This window comes from Erinaceus europaeus, chromosome 3, assembly GCF_950295315.1.
Source record: "Erinaceus europaeus chromosome 3, mEriEur2.1, whole genome shotgun sequence".
In the NCBI taxonomy this organism is placed as follows: Eukaryota; Metazoa; Chordata; class Mammalia; order Eulipotyphla; family Erinaceidae; genus Erinaceus; species Erinaceus europaeus.
The window spans coordinates 98,061,998-98,085,998 of NC_080164.1; positions in this window are offsets into that span (position 1 = coordinate 98,061,998).

Below are 24,001 nucleotides of genomic sequence, written 5' to 3' on the forward strand. Positions count from 1 at the left end.
ACTATGGGATTTTCAGAGTTAACTCAATTGCCAAATTATTTGATTACAGCAGTAACTGACTACTGCCTTCTTAATCCCTAAGACAGCAGGAACTTCCCGCTTCCTCTATAGAGCCTATATTTCCCCCAGTCCTGGAACCGCTAGGGTGTGGCTCACTTTCCTGCATACTTCACTCAGTTCATACCAAATGATATTGCATCTGCTAATGCCAACCTAATCAACACAATGAGTGCCACCTCAGCATACTTCAGACTGTTTCCAGAGATGTCATGCATGGAATGTCAACGCTCCAGCCTCACTACTCAGGTGAGACCTTTCCTTTCATAGGATTCTCTAATTCCATTTCAGGTGGTTAACTTCCTAACAAAGCCCCAAAACCTAGATATAGACCAGGTCTCATGAGATAGGGCATATGTTTACATGTATCCATAAATTAGGGCAAAATATATACCTGAAAGCAAAAGTACACAATAGTCTACAGTGAGTCAGTATATTCAGGAAGCAAGTAGAAAGACCTAAAAAGACACCATAAAGTTCACAAATGAAATAGTGTCTACATAGACTTAGATATACTCCTCACCTACTTCCTATTATACTTCCCTCACTCACTCCAGAGCTAACCTTATCAAAGCAAGGACTGCAAAAGCTGAATAAGGGCAAGAGACTGGCATACTTTAACTATGACTCTTTAGTCACTATCAGGCCACCCCATCAGCTGGGGCCCTAGTCAGGGAGTCCTGAGGTTCCCAAACACACATGACAGGCCTAGACCTCAAATAGATCCCTCTCTATTGTTACTGGTCATCTCTATCAGGAACAACCCAATAGATCCCTTGGTGGGCCCCCATAAGACCTTGCCTTCAACATGGATCAACAATGGTAGAGAATGTTGTCCAAAGGGAGGCTGGACAACATACTCTATGTTCCACTTGAGGAAGATGGGTCCTGATATTGGAGCATCTTGGAATGTTCCTACTCATGACCACAGAATGTGAGCTCAGATCTACAGAGATGCAGAGATCACACAGGCTCCTAAGCTGAATGTGGGCGCCAGATTACATCAAATCAATGGGGTTTACAGTCAACAATATTTAGATACCTTTCTCATATTTTGGAGCTACTCTCCTCCCTGATCCAGCTTTCTGGTCCTTTTCCCAGCCATGACATTATCTTCCCAGACAATAACTTGGATCCACTTGCATATCAGATCTCAGGCTCAGGAAAAAAATTAAAAAAAAAACTAGTATAGTCATGGGCTCTTTGCAATATAACTAAAATAGGACTACTAAATATCTACAAAATGGAAACTCCCCAACTCTTCTTATGAATTATTTCAGCCTTTAGTTTCACGATTAATCAACAATTTGTTTGGCTGTATATGTTAACTCTTTTTTCAGCCACCAGGCTCCAGATGCTAACATTATGCCAACTGGACTTCCCTAGACAACCCCACCAATATGTCCTGGAGCCCTGATTCCTCAGAACCCTGCCCCACTAGGGAAAGAGAGAAACAGGCTGGGAGTATGGATCGACCTGCCAATGCCCATATTCAGCGGGGAAGCAATTACAGAAGCCAGACCTTCCACCTTCTGCACTCCATAATGACCTTGGGTCCAAACTCCCAGAGGGATAAAGAATAGGAAATCTATCAGGGTAGAGGATGGGATATGGAGTTCTGGTGGTGGGAATTGTGTGGAGTTGTACCCCTTTTATCCTATGTTTTTTGTCAGTGTTTCCTTTTTATAAATAAAAATTAAAAAAAAAACATTCTAGATATAGCAAATGGCCCCATGAGAGGCCGCTGGAAAGCATATTATAGAGGTTCAGAACAAGCAGTTTTCTTCATTTCAGGTCCTGATTGAGGTTCCTGTGAAATGTTATAGTATCCACCCCATCTGAATGGATATAGCTGCTCACTACAGGCACAGTTAATTGTGGAGATTCAACAGTGCACTTGTTAATGATAGTTGTGTCTACTCATAGAAACATGTTACTATCCTAATTTTCTGAACTTCTAAATGGGTTATATATTGTTTTTATTGTCTGAAACATTCTCTAACTACAATATGTGAAAGGATTTAACAGAAGTGTATTAGATAACTTGGTAGATTTGGGATCTGACTTCTTCTGTTTTTCTCTATGAAACAAGAGGTAAAGCGAGATGTCAAGAAGGGTAGACATAGGAGTGGTACACGAAGATCCCTGATTTCATTTGCTCTATTCCTACCTTTGGGTTATTCTTTATTAAATATTTTTTCCTGCTTTATATATATATATATTTTAAATATTTATTTATTCCCTTTCTGTTGCCCTTGTTTTATTGTTGTAGTTATTATTGTTGTTGTTATTGATGTCGTCATTGTTGGATAGGACAGAGAGAAATGGAGAGCAGAGGGGAAGACAGATAGGGGGAGAGAAAGGCAGACATCTGCAGACCTGCTTCACCGCTTGTGAAGTGACTTCCCTGCAGGTGGGGAGCCAGGGGATCGAACCAGAATCCTTATGGCCGATCCTTGCACTTTGTGTCACCTGTGCTTAACCCCCTGCGCTACTGCCCAACTCCCCTTGCTTTATATCTCATCGCCTTTCAGCCACCAAGTTTCAGACACTACTAGTAGGACCTCTCTGAGCCGACCACCTCACCAATGTGTCCCAGATCCACAATTGTCCAGAGCCCTGCCCCACTAAGGAAAGATAGAAACAGGCTAGGGGTATGGATCTATCTGCCAATGCCCATGTCCAGCTAAGAAGCAATTACAAAAGCCAGACCTTCCATCTTCTGCACCCCCAAAAGAATTTTGGTCCATACTCCCAGAGGGATAAAGAATAGGTAAGTTTCCAAGGAAGGGGATGAGACACAGAACTCTGGTGGTGGGAACTGTATGAAATTGTACCTGTTATCTTACAATTTTGTTAATCATTATAAATCACTAGTATTTTTTTTTTAAGAAATAGGAGTGGTAGAAGCTTTACATAATTTGAACTGTGTGTAATGATTTCAGAGTCTTTGAGCTGATTGTTTTCACATATCTTGGTGTTCATCTCTTGGCTTATAGCTGTTAGATCCTCAGAGCTGTCTGATTGATTGCCCTTCAGAATCTGGAATTGTGCATACTCTGTAGGTCACAGTCTTCTCTTTGAGGGTTTTGTAGCAGGATATTCTGTTATCTCATCATTCTCTTGTGATCAAATCTATGTACTGCCAAAGGAGATATTGAATTAGGATGATGATTTTTAAGTTCTTTATTGGGGGATTAATGGCTTATAGTTCAACAGTAAAATACAATAGTTTGCACATATGCAACATTTCTCAGTTTTCCACATTTCCATTCACCCCCACTAAGTCCTCCTCTGCCATCATGTTCCAGGACCTGAACCCTCCCCACCACCTCAGTCTTTTATTTGGTGCAATACACCAGGCCCAGTCCAAGTTCTGCTTTGTGTCTTCCCTTCTGTTCTTATTTTTCAACTTCTGTCTGTGAGTGAGATCATCCCATATTCTTCCTTCTCTTTCTGCTTATCTCAATTAACATGATTTGTTCAAGCTCCATCCAAGATGAGGTAAAAACAGTGAATTTAGGGGCCAGGTGGTGGCGCACCTGGTTGACTTCTCAAGGATCCAAGTTTGTGGCCCCAGTCCCCACTTGCAGAGGGAAAGCTTCACAAGTGGTGAAACGGCTGCAGGTGTTTTTCGCTCTCCCTTTCTACAACCCTGTCCCCTCTTGATTTCTGGCTGTATCTGTCTAATGAATAAATTTTTTAAGGTGAATTCATTTTTAATAGCTGAGTAGTATTCCATTGTCTATATATACCATAAATGACTCAGCCACTCATCTGTTGTTGGACACCTGGGTTGCTTCTAGATTTTGGCTATTACAAATTGTGCTGCTATGAACATAGGTATACACAAATCTTTTTGGATGGGTGTGTTTGGTTCTTTGGAATATATCCCCAGGAGAGGAATGACAGGGTTATAGGGTAGGACCATTTCTAGCCTTCTGAGAATTCTCCAGACTGCTCTCCACAGGGGTTGGAGTAATTTACATTCCCACCAGCAGTGCAGGAGGGTCCTTTTTTCCCTACAACCTCTCCGGCATTTGTTGCTGCTATCTTTTCTGTTGTATGATATTCTCACAGGAGTGAAGTGTTATCTCATTGTTGTCTTTATTTCCATTTCTCTGACAATCAATGACTTTGAGCATTTTTTCATGTTTATTGGCCTCTCTTCTGTGATGAGCATTCTGTTGATATCCTCTCCCCATTTTTGGATGGGGTCATTTCTTTTCTTGTTGCTGAGTTTGGTAAGCTTTTTATATATTTTGGTTATTAAACTCTTGTCTGATGTATGGCATGTAAAAATCTTCCATTCTGTAAGGGGTCCCTTTAGGTGGTGGTTTTTGTTGCTGTGCACAAGCTTTTAAACTTGATGTAGTTCCATTGGTCTATTTTTGCTTTAGTCTTCTTTGTAATTGGATTCATAACACTGAAGATGCCTTTAAAATTTAGGTGGAAAAGAATTCTGCCAATAAGATTATTATTATTTTTTTATTTTTTTTAATTTAAGAAAGGATTATTTTTTAAAATTTTATTTAAGATAAATTGGGGGGCTGGGTGGTGGCACACCTGGTTAAGCACACACATTACAGTGTGCAAGGACCCAGGTTCGAGTTCCCAGTCCCCACCTGCAGGGGGAAAGCTTTGCAAGGGGTGAAGCAGGGCTGCAGGTGTCTATCTGTCTCTTTCCCTCTCTGTAGCCCCTGTCTCTCTTGATTTCTGGCTTTCTCTATCCAATAAACAAAGATAATACAAATTAATAAAAAAAGGAAAAAAGAAATTTTCTTGGGCTTACTTATCTATTTTTAGTACATGTTAAATGAAAACCATATACAAAAAGTGTAAACATGATGGCTTGATATATATATATGTATATATATATATATATATAAATTATTACTTCAGTTAAACTAATAAGCGTGTTTCTTTATAATTGCTGTGTGTGTGTGGTGAGTGCATCTGAAATTGACTCTTCAGCAAATACCCAGAATTGATACAGTATTGCAAATATATTCATCATAGTGTACATTTGATCTTTGGACTCATTCATCAAGTGTAACTATAAACTATTTATTTTTATAACACTACAGAGCTGTTCCCTTTCACCAACATGTCTGTATGCCTCCTCACCCCTACTACTACCCTAGTCTTAGGGACCAAAAGGCAATAATTTCTTAACTTTTGCAAGTAAGATAATACATCTTCCACAAATCATGAGAACTAATACTTAATACAAAGCCTTTTTCCAAAATGTTGAATCAATATGAATCATTCATCTTTGATAAGCCCTGACCAAGCCCAAATAATTAGAGAGAACAGAAATCTAGCAAACAAATTGATGCTGATTTTCCCAAGGACATGAGTCATTCACTTAATGATCACTAATGGTGCCCTGATCCCAGAGAAACCAACATGGAAAGTCTTGGGTCAAGGGAGTTGAATATCTCTCTCCTCTCTCTCTCTCTCTCTCTCTCTCTCTCTTATTTTTTAAATTTTATTTATTTATTACTGGATAGAGACAGATAAATTAAGAGGGGGGAGGGAGACAGAGAGGGAGATAGAAGCTTTCCCCCTTCAGGTGGGGGCCAGGATCTTGAACCCAGGTCTTTGAGCACTGTAATGTATGTGATTAACCAAATACACCACCACATGGCCCCTGGGGCTGAGAATCTCTGTGCCCAATGAAGCCAAACCTCTGTCCTCCCAACCCATGCTCCTAGCACCATGACTATTACTAAAGACAGCTCTTTCATCAGTGTGACTATTGGGGGAAATTCCACCTCCTGTCTGATGTCTCTGACTTCAGTCTGCTCACTCATGCATTCAGCTCCAAGTCCAGACTAATGTCACACATTTATGTCCTTGTCAGTGTGGCTGGCCTTCATTGCTTATGACTAAGCACATGACACATGTGCTGTGGTCAGGAGTTTGTGACTGCTGTCCTGGTCTCTTAAAGTGGACGTGAAGCCTATGCTGGCTCCCAGGTTATTGCTTCTCCTCAGAATATTTAGTCTGGTCTCTCACTTCTTGTTATGAACAGAATGTGTGTGCCACCATAAATTCATCAAATTTGGGAGTTTGGTGGTAGTGCAGTGGGTTAAGCACACATGGTGCAAAGCACAAAGACCGGTGCAAAGATCCTGGTTCAAGCCCCCATCTCCCTACTTGCAGGGGGGTTGCTTCACAGGTGGTGAAGCAGGATTGCAGATGTCTGTCTTTCTCTCCCCCTCTCTGTATCCCCTCCTCTCTCAATTTCTCTCTGTCCTGTCCAACAACAACAGCAGCAATGACAACAATAATAATAATGATGACAACAAGGGTAACAACAAGGGCAACAAAATGGGGCTAATGGCCTCCAGGAGCAGTGGATTCGTGATGCAGTCACCTAACCCCAGCAATAATCCTGGAAGCAAAAAGAAAAAGAAAAAAATTCATCAAATTTTTTAATTATTTTATTTTATTGGATAGAGACAGAGAAAAATATAGGGAGGAGGGGAGATAGGGAGAGAGACAGAGAGACACCTATAGTACCTCACCACTGTGAAGCTTTCCCTCTGCAGGTGGAGACTGTGGGCTTGAATCCAGGTCCTTGTGTATTGTAACATGTGAGCTCAAGCAGGTGTGCCACCACCCTGATATTTGGAGAGGTAGTGATTTAGGGTGATTAGATTTATATAAGGTCTTGAATATAGGGCCTTTTTGATAGAATCATTGTCCTTATTAGAGACACTGGAGTGCAGGTCTCTCTCTCAGTCTCTCTCTCTCTCTCTCTCTGCCTTGTGAGGAAACTATGGAGAGTAGGACATCTGTATGCCAGAAAGAAGACCTGGATTGGGTGGTGGCATACCTGGTTGTTACAATGTACAAGGATTCGAGTTAAAGCCCCCAGTCCCCACCTGCATGGGGAAGGCCTTTCAAACAGTGAAGCAGTGTTATAGGTCTCTCTCTTTCTCTTTCCTTCTCTATGTTCCCCCTTCCCTCTCAATTTCTGTTGTCTCTATTCAATAGAGATAATTTTAAAAATTAAACTTGTTGGTCATCATTTCTCCTTTGGCTAATTCTGCTTCTGTTTCTATCCGTGTTGGTCATCATGCCAGGTTCCCTTGCATTGCTTGATGCTGTGGTCTATTTACATAATCACTGTTTTGCTTGAGACCCACCCTGCCTGCAGGGCATTGGTTTAATCCCCACTGGTTAGATGGAAGCTTGCTATGTTTGTGCTCTTTCCCTTCTCTCCATCCACTCTCCGACGTATATCCTTTTCCGACCTACCAGTTCCGCTTCAGAAGATATAAATGCAGATCAATAAAGCCAGCATGGCATTGCATTCCCACTCAGCCATGAGTTCCTGGTCATCTCTCTCCCGCCCACGAAGCTAGCCCAGCATAAACTTAAAAAATATTAAAGAATACTTGGTGTTATTCTATTTTTTATTTCTTTAAATTTATTTATTATTGGATAAATACAGAGAGAAATTGAACAGGGAGGGGGAGGTAGTGAGGGAAGGAGAGGGCAGGGGTAAATAGCATAATAGTTATGCAAAGAATATCTCATTCTTGAGGCTCCAAAATCCTAGGTTCAATCCCCCATGCCACCATCAGCTAGAGTTGAACTTTGCTCTGGTGAACATAGATAGATAGATAGATAGATAGATAGATAGATAGATAGATAACTGCAGCTTTGCTTCACTACTTGTGAAGCTTTCTCCCTGCAGGTGGGGATCAGGGGCTTGAACCTGGGTCCATGTGTGGGTTTAACAAGGTGCACCACCACCTGACCTCCCTTAGTGTTATTCTAAAAAAAAGGAGGAGGAGGAGGAGGAGAAGGAAGAAGAAGGAAGAAGAGGGAGAAGGAGAAGAAGAAGAAAGAGGAAGGAGAAGAAGAAAGAAGGAGAAGGAAAAGAAGGAGGAGGGGAAGGGGAAGAAGAAGGAGGAGGAGGAGGAAGAGAAGGAGAAGAAGAAGAAGAAGGACTTCATCAAAAAGTGAACTGAGTGTCACAGTGGTCTTCTTAGCCTCCAGAACTGTGAAACATAAATGTATATTGTTGATATTTCATTAGAGTTTCACTAGCTGTCTTAGATACCTCTTTGCCTGTCTTTTGTTCTGAAGCTATAACATCTCCCAAGGCCTTCCCATCCCAACTTCCTCTTTCATCATTTGTCTTATATCTGCTCTTCTGGTAACTTTATCCATCTAGAAAGGCTGAGAAAATAGCTCAGTTGCATAGTGCACTGCTTTGCCTAGTCCTCTAGAGTATTTCAAAGACTCAATGAGGGTGGGGGCAGTGGTACACCCACTTGAGTGCACACATTATCATGCCCACATCTCCACCTGCAGCACAGAAGCTTCATGAGCAGTGAAGCAGGTCTGCAGTTGTCTCTCTTTCTCTCTCCCTCTCCTTTCTCTATTGATATGATACAAAGCAAGACAAACTGTTTAATAAATATGAACTCAAGAGTAGGAATAGAACCAATGAGAGAAGGGACTCTCGGTTGGTAATTGGCTAGAATGTCTATTTTGGGTATGTTCCTAGAAGCCAGGACTTTATTAATCTTTGCCTGAGTTTGATAACTAACATATGTACTCACATATGATAGGAGAAATGTACTTAGTATAGTAAGTATAGTAACTCAGTATAATAAGTAACATGCTATGCATAGTGATATCCTATAGTACAGTTTTTTCTCAACACTATGCAATCCAGTCTTGATTGCAGCCAACATTAAGAAATATGATTAGGAAAGAAACTGTAGAATTTCCTTGCTTTGCCCAGAACTCTGCAGATGTTCTCACTTGCTGGCTCTCTAGAATATCATGCCTTTGGTTTCCCAATTAAAATGGATTTGAGGCATTGCTTTATACAATTCTAAATAAATTCTACTTTTTTCTCCCCCCAAAGTACTGAAACTAGTACTTTGTGATTTCCGTGTTTTTAGATGGCAAGAGAGAGAAAGAGAGAGAGAGAATAAGAGAGATTGAAAGAGATCATAGTGGAGGTAGATAGCATAATGGCTACACAAAGAAATTCTCATGAGGCCCTAGAGTCCAAGGCTGAGTCCCCTGCACCACCATAAACTAGATGTGAGTGGTACTCTGGTTATAAAGAGAGAGACCGACTTCAGCGGAAGATGGCGGACTGAGAAGCTGCTAGTGGCTGAGCTCTGACCACATCTCCTGGAAATGGTAGGATATTCTGCTTTTAGTAGGCCAGCCAATAAGGGGTCCTAGTGGTGACACCAAGGACGTGACTATAACTTAATTTGGGTTAAGAATTAGAGTAGGAAAAAAGGGGAAAAAATTTTTTTTCTTCCTTTTAATTTCTAAGCATACCTCCTTCCCCGCCCCCCCCCCATAACCAGTCCTGCTAGGAGCTCCTTTTCTTTACCAAATTCCTGTCCCACCAGGGAGTATCATTAATTCTAAGTCTATACCCTTCTGAAACCTCTGGCCATTTTTCTTTCTAAGTAGCCAACCCCCCCCACCTCACCCCACATATCTAATTAAATAATTAAAAATAAATACATAAAAAACCCTTTCCTTTCACTGCCCTTTTATGACTGTTATTTTTCTTATGTTTTTCTTTTTTCTCTCTCTCTTTATTTTTTTCTTTTTCTCATTATTGTCATCCTTTCTTCCTTAATCCTACAGCTTCCAAAGCCACAGCCCCCATCCCCCACACCAACAAACAGTGAGCTTTTTTGAATTCACTGATACACATTTGGGAATTTCCTTTCACTGCTCTTTAATTACAAATCTTTTTCTTATCTGTTCCCTTTTCTCTCTCTTGCCTCTTTTTTTTTTTTAATCTTGTCATACACTTCTTCCTTCTTCTCTGCCTTTCTGAATTTGTGTATTATTTTGGGGAAGAAATCTGACTCAGAGTGGACTCTCTATGTGTGTATCTCTGCTCTAGTTCCCTTTCCCCTCTTGTTACCCCTAGAATATACAGTGGATAGTAAATTTGCATAACTGACTATTCTTGCATCCTTTCTTTCTTTTCTCTTTCTTCTACACTGGGATTTGGTTACTATTTATTCACAGACTGGAGAAATTGTTTGGCTAACTGGTAACGATTAAACTGCTTCAATACTTGCTTCAGTTGCTACTGTAATTCCTGAGGTTGGTGAGTGCAATTGTCATAAAGGTATTTAGTACAGTGTTACTTGTACTCAAGACACAACAACTGAGTAACAACAGAGCATAAAAAAAGGAAACACATAAATTAAAAAAATGGGTAGATCAAAAACAAATAAAACTGCTACTCCAATGAATGAAGACAAGAGCCCAGAAGAAACTACAAATCAGCCAGAAGTAACCATAGATAAGAAAAGTATGCAAGCAATAATAAACTTATGAATCACAGAAATGAAAACAACATTGGAGGAAAGGAATAGCAGTATTAGGGAAACAACAGTTGAGACCCCCAAGGAAAATACTGATTATCTTGAGGCAATTAGAGAACTGAAATAGCTGTAATGAAGAAAGAAGCTGAGGCAAGGGAAAGCAGACTAACGAAGCAGAATACAGAATTAGTCAGACAGAGGATGAGTGTGAGAAAACGAAGAAAGAGGTGAAAGAGCTTAAAAAGAGATTGAGAGACACTGAAAACAACAACAGAGACATATGGGGTGATCTCAAAAGAAGTAACATTCGTATAATTGGCCTGCCAGAGGAAGAAAGAGAGGAAGGGGAAGCAAACATTCTAGAGGAAATAATAGAAGAAAACTTCCCGGACCTCAATAACAGAAAGGACATCAAGATTCAAGAGGCCCAGAGAGTACCAAACAGAATCAACCCAGACCTGAAGACACCAAGACACACCATAGTCACAATGAGAAGAAGTAAGGATAAAGAAAGGATCCTAAAGGCTGCAGGAGAGAAACAAAAAGTCACATACAAGGGAAAACCCATAAGATTATCTGCAGACTTCTCCACTCAAACTCTAAAAGCCAGAAGGGAATGGCAAGATATCTATGGAGCCCTGAATGAAAAAGGGTTTCAACCAAGGATAATATATCCTGCTAGACTTTCATTCAAACTAGATGGAGGGATCAAAACCTTCTTAGACAAACAACAGTTAAAGGAGGTAACCATCACCAAGCCGGCCCTGAAAGAGGTTCTAAAAGACCTCTTATAAACAAGAACATCACTATAATACTTGCAATATATCAGAGCAAACAAAAAAAAATTGAACAATGGCACTACTATACATTAAATCCATAATATCAATAAATGTCAATGGCTTAAACTCACCCATCAAAAGGCACAGAGTGAGGGGATGCATCAGAAAACATAACCCAACCATATGCTGCTTGCAAGAATCCCATCTGTCACAACAAGATAAACACAGACAAAGCAGAGAACCAATAAAGACACAAGAGAATTGAATGAAGAGATTGACAGACTAGACCTCTTGGACATTTTCAGACTCCTTCACCCCAAAAACCTGGAATACACCTTCTTTTCAAATCCACATAACACATACTCAAGGATAGACCACATGTTAGGCCACAAAGACCGCATCAATAAATTCAAGAGCATTGAAATCATCCCAAGTATCTTCTCAGACCACAGTGAAGTAAAACTAACATTTAACAACAAACAGAAAATTATTAAAAGTCACAGAATTTGGAAACCAAACAACATACTCCTTAAAACCACTGGGTCAGAGACTCACTGAAGCAGGAAATTCAAATGTTCCTGGAAACAAATGAAAATGAAGACACAACCTATCAAAATATTTGGGACACAGCTAAAGCAGTACTGAGAGGGAAACTTATAGCCATACAATCACATATTAAACACGAAGAAGAAGCTCAAATGAAGGACCTTACTGCACACCTCAAGAACTTAGACGAAGAGGAACAAAGGAACCCTAAAGCAACCAGAAGGACAGAAATCACTAAAGTTATAGCAGAAATAAACGACATCGAAAATAAAAGAACCATACAAAAGATCAATGAAGCCAAATGTTGGTTCTTTGAAAGATTAAACGAAATTGAAAAACCCCTAGCCAGACTCACCAAACAAAAAAGAGAGAAGACTCAAATTAATAGAATTGTAAACGATGGAGGAGATATCACAACTGAAACCACAGAAATCCAGAGAATCCTGCGAAACTTCTATGAAGAACTATACGCCACCAAGCTAGAGAATCTGGAAGAAATGGAACAATTCCTAGAAGCATATGCCCTTCCAAATCTGAACCAAGAACTACAAAATCTAAATACACTAATCACAGACAAAGAAATTGAAACCGTTATTAAGAATCTCCCCAATAACAAAAGTCGTGGACCAGATGGCTTCACAAACGAATTCTACAAAACTTTCAGAAAACAGTACCCATACTTCTTAAGCTTTTCCATAAGATTGAAGAAACAGGAATACTCCCTTCCACCTTCTATGAAGCCAATATCACCCTGATACCAAAAGCTGATAGGGACAGAACAAAAAAGGAAAACTACAGACCAATGTCTCTGATGAACATAGATGCCAAAATATTAAACAAGATCTTGGACAACCGGATACAGCAACATATCAAAAAGATTGTTCATCATGACCAAGTGGGATTCATCCCAGGAATGCAACGTTGGTTCAACATCTGTAAGTCAATCAATGTCATTCACCACATCAATAAAAGCAAAGCCAAAAACCACATGATTATCTCAATAGATGCATAGAAAGCCTTTGACAAAATCCAACACCCATTCATGCTCAAAACTCTACAAAAAAATGGGAATAGATGGGAAATTCCTCAAGATAGTGGAGTCTATATATAGCAAACCTACAGCCAACATCATACTCAATGGACAGAAGCTGAAAGCATTCCCCCTCAGATCGGGGACTAGACAGGGCTGTCCACTGTCACCGTTACTCTTCAACATAGTATTGGAAGTTCTTGCCATAGCAATCAGGCAAGAGAAAGAAATCAAAGGGATACAGATTGGAAGGGAAGAAGCCAAGCTCTCACTATTTGCAGATGATATGATAGTATATAGAGAAAGACCTAAAGAATCCAGTAGAAAATTACTGGAAGTTATTAGGCAATATAGCAAGGTATCAGGCTACAAAATTAATGTCCAAAAATCAGTGGCATTTCTTTATGCAAACACTAAATCTGAAGAAGAAGACATACAGATATCACTTCCATTTACTGTTTCAGCAAAATCAATTAAATACCTAGGAATAAAGTTGACCAAAGAAGTGAAAGACTTGTATGCAGAAAACCATGAGTCGCTACTCAAGGAAATAGAAACTGATACCAAGAAATGGAAAGATGTCCATGCTCATTTATTGGAAGGATAAATATCATCAAATGAATATTCTCCCCAGAGCCATATACAGATTTAATGCAATAACCATCAAAGTTCCACCAAGCTTCTTTAAGAGAATAGAACAAACACTACAATCATTTATCTGGAACCTGAAAACACGTAGAATTGCCAAAAACAACTTGACGATAAAAAACAGAAATGGAGGCATCACACTCCCAGACCTTAAACTATATTATAAAGCCATCATCATCAAAACAGCATGGTACTGGAACAAAAATAGGCACACAGACCAGTGGAACAGAATTGAAAGCCCAGAAATAAATCCCCACACCTATGGACATATAATGTTTGATAAGGGGGCCCAAAGCATTAAATGGAAGAAGGAGGCTCTCTTCAATAAATGGTGCTGGGAAAACTGGGTTGTAACATGCAGAAGAATGAAATTGAACCACTTTATCTCACCAGAAACAAAAATCAACTCCAAATGGATCAAAGACCTAGATGTCAGACCAGAAACAATCAAATACTTAGAGGAAAACATTGGTAAAACACTTTCCCACATACACCTCAAGGACATCTTTGATGAATCAAACCCAATTGCAAGGAAGACTAAAGCAGAAACAAACCAATTGGACTACATCAAATTGAAAAGCTTCTGCACATCCAAAAAAACTGTTAAACAAACAGAGAGACCCCTCATAGAATGGGAGAAGATATTCACATGCCATAAATCAGACAAGAAACTAATCACCAAAATATATAAAGAGCTCCGCAAACTTAGCACCAAAAAAGCAAATGACCCCATCCAAAAATGGGCAGAGGATATGAACAAAACATTCACTACAGAGGAGATCCAAAAGGCTAACAAACATATGAAAAACTGCTCTAGGTCACTGATTGTCAGAGAAATGCAAATTAAGACAACACTAAGATACCACCTCACTCCTGTAAGAATGGCATACATCAAAAAGGACAGCAGCAATAAATGCTGGAGAGGTTGTGGGGACAGAGGAACCCTTTTACCTTGCTGGTGGGAATGTAAATTGGTACAGCCTCTGTGGAGAGAAGTCTGGAAAACTCTCAGAAGGCTAGACATGGACCTTCCAGATGATCCAGTAATTCCTCTCCTGGGCTTATACCCCAAGGACTCCATAACACCCAACCAAAAAGAGGTGTGTACTCCTATGTTCATAGCAGCACAATTCATCATAGCTAAAACCTGGAAGCAACCCAGGTGCCCAACAACAGATGAGTGGCTGAGAAAGCTGTGGTATATATACACAATGGAATACTATGCAGCTATCAAGAACAATGAACCCACCTTCTCTGACCCATCTTGGACAGAGCTAGAAGGAATTATGTTAAGTGAACTAAGTCAGAAAGATAAAGATGAGTATGGAATGATCCCACTCATCAATAGAAATTGAGTACGAAGATCTGAAAGGGAAACTAAAAGCAGGACCTGACCAAATTGTAAGTAGGGCACCAAAGTAAAAACCCTGTGGTGAGGGGTAGACATTCAGCTTCCTGGGCCAGTGGGGGGTGGGAGTGGGTGGGAGGGATGGGTCACAGTCTTTTGGTGGTGGGAATGGTGTTTATGTACACTCCTAGCAAAATGTAGACATATAAATCAGTAGTTGATTCATATGAGAGGGAGAAAATCAATTGTATGTCTCAAAGTTTTTCAAAACACAAACTGAATCTTTTTAATATATAGGCTGTGTATTTGATATGCGGACTCTCTCAAAAGCCTAGACCAAGTAGATTAGAAGCATCCAATAGCACAGCTATATACAAGATACTGGATACTGTACAACAAACCATAACAAAAGGACTTTTCAAAGTTAACCCAATTACCAAAAAATGTGATGATAACATTAACTATCGATTGTCTTTTTGAACCCTAAGACAGCCGGAACTTCACATCTCCACTATAGAGCCCCTACTTCCCCCAGTCCTGGAACCCTTGGATAGGGCCCACTTTCCCGTATGCCTTTCCCAATCCATACCAAATAATATTGCATCTGCCGATCACAACCTAATCAACGCAACGATTGCCACCTCAACATGCTTCACCTCAGATTGTGTCCAGAGACTTCACGTTTGGAATGACAACCCTTCAGCTTCATTACTCGGGTGAGACCTTTCCTTTTATAGTACACTCTAATTTCATCTCAGGTGGTTCACTTTCTAACAAAGTCCCATAACCTAGATATACACCAGTTTCTGTGAGAGAGAGCTTATGTTCACACGTATCCATAAACTAGTGCAAAATATATACCTGAAAGCAGAAGTACACTAGAGTTTGCAGTGAGTACCTCCCTAACACTTCCTCTCCACTATTTCAAGCTTTGGGTCCATGATTGCTCAACAATTTGTTTGGTTTTGTATGTTAACTCTCTTTTCAATCACCAGGTTCCAGATGCCATCAGGATGCCGGCCAGGCTTCCCTAGACTGAAGACCCCACCAATGTGTCCTGGAGCTCAGCTTCCCCAGAGACACACCCTACTAGGGAAAGAGAGAGGCAGACTGGGAGTATGGACCGACCAGTCAACGCCCATGTTCAGCGGGGAAGCAATTACAGAAGCCAGACCTTCTACCTTCTGCAACCCACAATGACCCTGGGTCCATGCTCCCAGAGGGATAGAGAATGGGAAAGCTATGAGGGGAGGGGGTGGGCTATGGAGATTGGGTGGTGGGAATTGTGTGGAGTTGTACCCCTCCTACCCTATGGTTTTGTTAATTAATCCTTTCTTAAATAAATTTTAAAAAAAAAGATACTTTGTTGAGCACAGCCATTACAGTGTATAAGAACCTGGGTTCAAGCCCATAAGTGGTGAAGCAGGGCTATAGGTGTCTGTCTTTCTTCCTTTCTATCTACCCCTTCCCTCTCAATTTCTTCCTGTCTCTATCCAAAATAAATAAACAAATATATATGTATATATATTTTTTTCAAAAAAGATACTTTGACCTGTATATATCCCACAGAGTCGTGGTATCCCCTGAGTTCTCCTTCCCTCTCTTTATAGCTGTCTATGTAGACAGTGACCTGGTATCATGGCAAAAGAATATTGCTAGTAACTCAGCTCTCTTGATAATTTAGGGAAAGGGCTTCCTCTTGTTCTCTGGCTTCTTTTAGTAGCCCAAATTGTGTTTGTGATAGCCTGATTGAATTCATTCAAGAACAAGCTTTAGACTCTTAATTTGTAGTCAACATTATTATGACTTGTTGAATGTAGTACTTGAGATTTAGCAACAAATATGTTATTACTTTAGTAAGAAAAATAGGGGGTCGGGCAGTGGCGCAGTGGATTAAGCGCATGTGGTGCTAAGCGCAGGGTCCCGCATAAGGATCCCGGTTCCCCACCTACAGGGGAGTCGCTTCACAGGCGGTGAAGCAAGTCTGCGGATGTCTATCTTTCTCTCCCCCTCTCTGTCTTCCTCTCCTCTCTCCATTTCTCTCTGTCCTATCCAACAACGAACAACATCAATAATGGCAATAATAATAACCACAACGAGGCTACAACAACAAGGGCAACAAAAAGGGGGGAAAATGGCCTCCAGGAGCGGTGGATTGATGGTGCAGGCACCGAGCCCAGCAATAACCCTGGAGGGAAAATAAATAAATAAATAAATAAATAATAAAAAGAAAAGAAAAGAAATAAACGTGTTAGCTGTCTACACACAAAAAGCAGAGGTGATGGAGCACTGACTGTACAGTGATAACTTTTTGTCATTCAGGGCTACAGTATGAGACAACCTCCCTGTTTTGGAGCATGAATAACATTCCCCAAATTTTAAGGGATAGTTTAAATTTTTTCAGTTTGTTGGAAGTTTCATTCTTCATTCCACTTATCAATGAATTTAAAGCATTCAAATAGATTGATAACCTACATTTGCAGATCACCTATGATGACTATTCAGTGGAATCCCAATGCCATCTTTGAACTTTTAAACAGTTCTGGATAGTAAAAGGGGCAGAAATGTAGGTAGCCATTTGACAGATGGAGAAATTTAATAGACGTTATAAATTTAGGGGGGCATAGCATAATGGCTATGCAAAGAGACTCATGCCTGGGCTCCCAAGTCTCAGGTAACCTACCCCCCCCACACACACACTGTATCACCATAAGCCAGATCTGAGCAGTGCTCTAGTTAAAAAAAATAAATAAACCCCTGGCTCCCCACCTGCAGGGGGTTCGATTCACAGGCAGTGAAGCAGATCTTCAGGTGTCTATCTTTCTCTCCCCCTCTCTGTCTTCCCCTCTTCTCTCGATTTCTCTCTGTCCTATCCAACAACAATGACAGCAATAGCAACAATAATAACAATAACAACGATGATAAACAACAAGGGCAACTAAAGGGAAAAAAATTAAAAATTAAAAAAAGTGGGAGTCAGGCTGTAGTGCAGCAGGCTAAGCGCAGGTGGCGCAAAGCACAAAGACCGGCATAAGGATCCCGGTTCGAACCCCGGCTCCCCACCTGCAGGGGAGTCGCTTCACAGGCGGTGAAGCAGGTCTGCAGGTGTCTATCTTTCTCTCCTCCTCTCTGTCTTCCCCTCCCTCTCTCCATTTCTCTCTGTCCTATCCAACAACAACAATAATAACTACAACAATAAAACAACAAGGGCAACAAAAGGGAAAAAAAAAATAAAATAAATATTTAAAAAAATTTTAAAAAGGTATCACAAACCTAATGTTTAAAAATAAATAAACAAATGAACAAAAGGGGGCAGGTGGTGGCAGGTGGTGGCACACCTGATTAAATTCATAGATTACAGGAAACAAGGACCCCTGTTCAGTGTTCAGGCCCTTGGTCTCCAACTGCAGGAGGAAAGCTTCACAAGTGGTGAAGCAGGGCTGCAGGTGTCTTTCTGTCTCTTTGCCTCTCTATCTCCCCTTCCCCTCTCAATTTAAATCTGTCTCCAATAATAAACAAACAAATGAATAATTGTGATGGAAGAAAACAAAACTGTGTAGACAAGAGGCAGAGATGCCAAAGGAAGCTGTTTTTATAACTGTTGCAATAATACCTAGATTGAGTGATTAAGAAGAAATTTAGGGATTAGAGCCAATCAGTCACATTTTCATGCAGACAGTATTTATTAATCACTGCCTGTGTATGGACTAATGCTGATTGGTGAATTTTGATCAGTAGAGACTTTCTGAAGCCCCAAACACAGATTCCACTTGGGGTGCCAAAGGAGCCAATAGCAGCCTGGCTGGCCGCAGGCTGCTTTACACAGCTTTTATCTTTGTCTCTTTTTCTTTTTAATATTTTACTAAAGTTTATTTTATTTATTTGCAGTGAGACACCTTTTTTTTTTTGTCATGGGAAAGACAAACAGTCAGGCAAACCTGGAAGATAGCCAAGTGTGTCTGGGCAGTCAAGGAGACCAACCAACTGGCTATTAACCAGTCAACAAGATAATCTAGCTACTTATCAAGCTCCGTTCAGAGGTCTCTAACTGTCTTTTTCCAGCTCAAAGTGGTAAAGCAGACTAAGGATGTGGACAATCACAGTATACATCACGCCTCTCACCCCTCAGCTGTAACCAGGTGGCAGCAGATTAGAATACACTTATGTCAAGTAGTGTCATGTTTCAAAGTGCAACACTCATTTTTTTTCACAAGTATATAGAGCTGCAACAAGAAAGATAATTTTTTCATAGTCCCAGACAACCTCACCTGTCCAGAGCCCTACCCCACTAGAAAAAAATAGAAAAAGGCTGGGGGTATGCATCCACCTGGCAATACCCATGTCCAGCAGGAAGCAAAAGCCAGACCTTCCACCTTCTGCACCCCATACAGAATTTTGGTCTAGGGGCCACATGTTATAATGCACACATGTTATAATGCACAAGGACTAGGGTTTGAGCCCCTGGTCCCACCTGCAGGTGTCTCTCTGTCTTTCCCTTTCTCTAGTTCTCCCTCCCTTCTCAATTCTGCTTATCTCTTTCAAATAAATAAAGATAATAAAAAAATTTTTTTAATCTTAACATAAAAAAATTTGGTCCATACAGCCAGAGGTGGGAAATATTAGGGAAAGATGATCAGAGGGCTCTGAATTTCAATTCCATCAGGACCCAGAGAGAGAAGAGGAAAAAAAAAAAAAAAAAGGACAATCAGAAGTAGTAATAGGAGTAGATGTGACTTAGAAAGGAAGAGAAGGCAGGATTATAAAAATATTTTTAAAAGGAGAATATATACAAATATAAACAGATAGTTGTAGAAATAATAGTTAACCCATATCTGCAACCTTGGGAGAACTGCTGTAGCTTCCAAAGAAGGGAATGGGGATACAGAACCCTGATGGTCGGAACAGCACAGAATTGTACCCCTGTTGTTTTGTAATTTTGTAAATCAATATTAAATCATGAATAAATTAAAATATAATTTTTTTCGTAGCCTCCAAGCTATAAAAATGTAGACCAGCCTGGGGAGATGGCATAATGCGGGAGGCAAGTGGTAGTGCAGTGTGTTAAGTGCACATGGCATGAAGAAGCTCAAGGACTGGCGTAAGGATCCCACCTATAGGGGGGCTGCTTCACAGGTGGTGAAGCAGGTCTGCATGTGTCTATCTTTCTCTCCCCCTCCCTGTCTTCTCCATCCTTTCTTGATTTCTCTCTGTCCTATCTAACAACAACAGCAATGGCAACCAACAAGGGCAACAAAATGGGAAAAATGGCCTCCAGGAGCAGTGGATTCATAGTGCAGACACTGAGCCCCAGTGATAGCCCTAGAAACAAACAAACAAACAAAAAAGCTTTAATTCCTGAGGCACCAAAGATTCTTGGTTCAATCTCCAGCAGCACCATAAGCCAAAGTTTGAGCAGTGCTCTGGAAAGAATCATAGAAACAAAGAAAATGTTTAACAGAGACAAGTGGGGAGGCCTTACAATATTCCTTGTAAGTTGGTAGACTTTTGAAATTATTATTGTTCAGTGACTTATTGTCCATGTATAGTCCTTTTTCTATACTTTGTAGTCAATTTTCAACCCATAACCAGCTTCCCAAGAACTCTCTTCTTTCTTCTCCATAAACTCTCCAGGTCCTGTTTTTTTTTTTTTTGTTTTTGTTTTTTTTTTTCTCCCTTCAATATCAAATCCAGGGACTCATCTTTGCTCCCTTTACTGGGCTGCAGACTAGGACACAAAGTCAGAATGTCTTCAGCTACTTCCCAGAGACTTTGGCTCTCTCCAGACTTTGGCTGTCATATGCAGTGTCTCTTTTTCTTCTTTTTTAATTTAATTTTATTGATTTAATAATTATTGACAGGTATGAGGTACAATTTCATATAATTCCAACTATCAGAGTTGCATATCCCATCCTCTACATTGGAAGCTTTCTTTTTTTTGTTGTTTTGTTTTGTTTTTTAACTAGAGCACTGCTCAGCTCTGGCTTATAGTGGTGTGTGTGGGGGCAGGGAGGTAGGGCTTGAACCTGGGACTTTGGAGCCTAAGACTTGAGAGTCTCTTTGCATAGCTAGTTTGCTATCTACCCCTGCTGTTCTTAATCCCTCTGGGAGTGTGGGCCCAGGATCATTATAAGGTGCAGAAGTGGGGTGTCTTGCTACTGTAACTGCTTCTCCACTGGACATGGGCATTATTTCTATCTTTCCCTAGTGGGGCAGGGTTCTGGGGAGGTGGGGTTCCAGGACACATGGTGAGGCCGTCTGTCCAGGGAAGCTGGTTGGTATCATGATAGTATCTGCAACTTGGTGGCTAAAAAGCATTAAGATATAAAGCAGAACAAATTGTTTAATATCAGGAACCTAAAGGTAAGAATAGAGCAGATGAGATTTTGGGTCTCCATTTTGGAAAAAGCTAGGATGTCTATTTTAGATTTATTCCAAGAGGTCCATGACTCTACTAATATTTGCCTTAGCCTGACAGCCAACATGCAGGTGGGCTGAAAGTATTGTCTAAGAAGATGGTGTCAGAGTTGGAAAAAGGGCTAGAAAGCTGGATCAGGGCAGAGAGTAGCTCCCAAGTAGAGGAAAAGTATATAAATACCATTAGCTGTAAACCCCATTGATCAGATCTGTGGCCCATATTCAGCATAGGATGTGGACATTACACAAGCTCCTAGTAGAGTCACTGCAGACTATTCTACACTTTGACTTTAAGGTATATATTTTCCCCTAACTTATGGGTTACATGTGATATATCTCACGGGCACTGGTCTATATCTAGGCTCTGTAACTTTGTTAGGAAGTGCACCACCTGAAATGGAATTAAAGAGTCCTATGAGCTAGGAATGGTCTCACCAGAGTAATGGAGCTGAAGGGTTGACATCTCATTCCTTGCATATCTGGACATGGTCCAATGTGAAGCATTGATTAGGCTGAGTTCATCAGATGCAGTATCAAATGGTATGGATCAAGAGAAAATGAGCATGAAGGAAAACGAGCCATACCCCATAGGTTCCAGGACTAGGGAAAATATGGGTTTTATAGAGAATGAGGAAGTTTCCTGCTGCCTTAGAGTTTAAGAAGGCAATAGATAGTTTTTATTGTAACCAAATGATTTGGGGATTTGGTTTAGTTTGAGAATCCCATGGTTAGGATTTACTGTACTATACAAGACCTTATCATTATTTATATCATTTAATGCTATTTATAAATAGCTGTATCATATACTGACAAGACCAGTTTCTTCTGGTCTCCCTGTTTTAAGACTATAGGTAATTTAATATTTTTAAAAAGTTATTATAAATGCATTAACAATTTAAACCCAGTGTTAAAATTCAGTCAGGTTACTAATTTGATGAGATAGGTGTGTTCAGGGTGGTAGAGCCATAGGCTGGTTATCAATGTGAAACCTTAAGTGCTTAGATTAAAGGAATATATACACGGAATTGAGGTCTATGCACTAAAAGGTATGGGACATTCAGTCTATTTTTCCCCTCTCATATTGATTAAGTAGTGATTTATAGACTGTAAGTTAATAGTAATGTATATTAACACCATTCCTGCCACAAAGGTCTGTGTCCCTACCCCCACCCCCTGTAGTGGAGCTGAAAAATCTACCCTCTCCTTCCCCCCTACCACTGATTTTTTTTTCTTTTTTACTTTGGTGCAACACTCCAAACTCAGTCAAATTCTGCTTTGCATTTCCCATTCTGTTCTTTCTCAACTTCTATTTATGAGTGGGATCATCTCATACTGGTCTTTCTCTTTCTGACTTATCTCACTTAACATAATTCCTTCTAGCTCTATTCAAGATGAATCAGAGAAGGTGGGTTCATTATTCTTAATAGCTAAGTATCCCATTATGTATATATACCACAACTTTCTCAGCCATTCATCTGTTGTTTGGCACCTGGGTTGTTTCCAGGTTTTGGCTATTGTGAATTGTGCTTCTATGAACACAGGTATACACATATCTTTTTGGATGTGCTTGACTCCTCAGGATATATCCCTAGGGAAGGAATTATTGGGTCATTGGAGGGCCCATTTCTAGCCATGTGAGGGTACTCCAGACTGCTTTTCAGAGGGGTTGGACCAGTTTACATTCCTACCAGCAATGCAGAAGGGATCCTTTGTCCCCACAATCTCTCCAGCATTTGTGTTGCTGTAGTTTCTGATGTGTGACATCTCACAGGGATGAGATGGTATCTCATTGTATTTATTTGCATTTCTCTGACAATCAGTGGCTTGGAACAATTTTTCATATCAAATTTGGCCTTTGTATCTCTTATTTGGTCAATATTCTGTTTATATCCTCTTCCCATTTTTGGATGGGGTCATTTGTCTTTTTGTTGCTGAGTTTGGTGAGCTCTTTATGTATTTTGGTTATTAGACTCTTTTCTGGTGTATGGCATATAAAGGTCTTCTCCCATTATGAGAAGGGTCTCTTTGTTTGAGCGATGGTTTCTTTTGCTGAGCAGGAGCTTTTTTAATTTGAAGTAGTCCCATTGGTATATTTTTGTTTTAGTCTTCCTTGCAATTGGGTTTGTATCATCAATGATGCCCTTGAGATTTATTTGCCTCCAGGGTTATCACTGGGGCTCAGTGCCTGCATTACTATTCCACTGTTCCTCGTGGCCATTTTTTTCCTTTTTTTTTTTTTTATTAAACAGGACAGCAGAGAAATTGAGAGGGGAGGGGAAGATAGAGGAAGAGACAGAGAGATACCTGCAGACCTGCTTCACTACTTGTGAAGTGACCACCCTGAAGATGGGAAGTTGGAGACTCAAACCGGGACCTTTGCTCCGGTCCTTGCACTTTGTAGTATGTGTGTTTAATCTGATGTGCTACCACTCAGCTCCCCTCCCTCAGATATTTAGATGGGAAAGTGTTCCACCAATGTTTTCCTCTAAATAATTGATAGTTTCTGGTCTAATATCCAGGTCCTTGATCCATCTGGAGTTGACTTTAATTTCTGGTGAGATATAGAGGTTCAGTTTCATTCTTCTGCATGTTTCAACCCAGTTTTCCCAGGACCAATTATTGAAGATAGCCTTCTTTCTCCATAGTTTGGGCCCCTTTGTCAAAAATTAGATGTCCATAGATGTGGGGTTTTATTTCTGGGCTTTCAATTCTGTTCCACTGGTCTGTGTATCTATTATTGTTCTAGTACCAGGCAATTTTGATTATACATGGAAAAAGAGAACTTCTAGAAGATCTATTTAAGGGGCCGAGTGGTGGTACACCTGGTTGACTGCACATG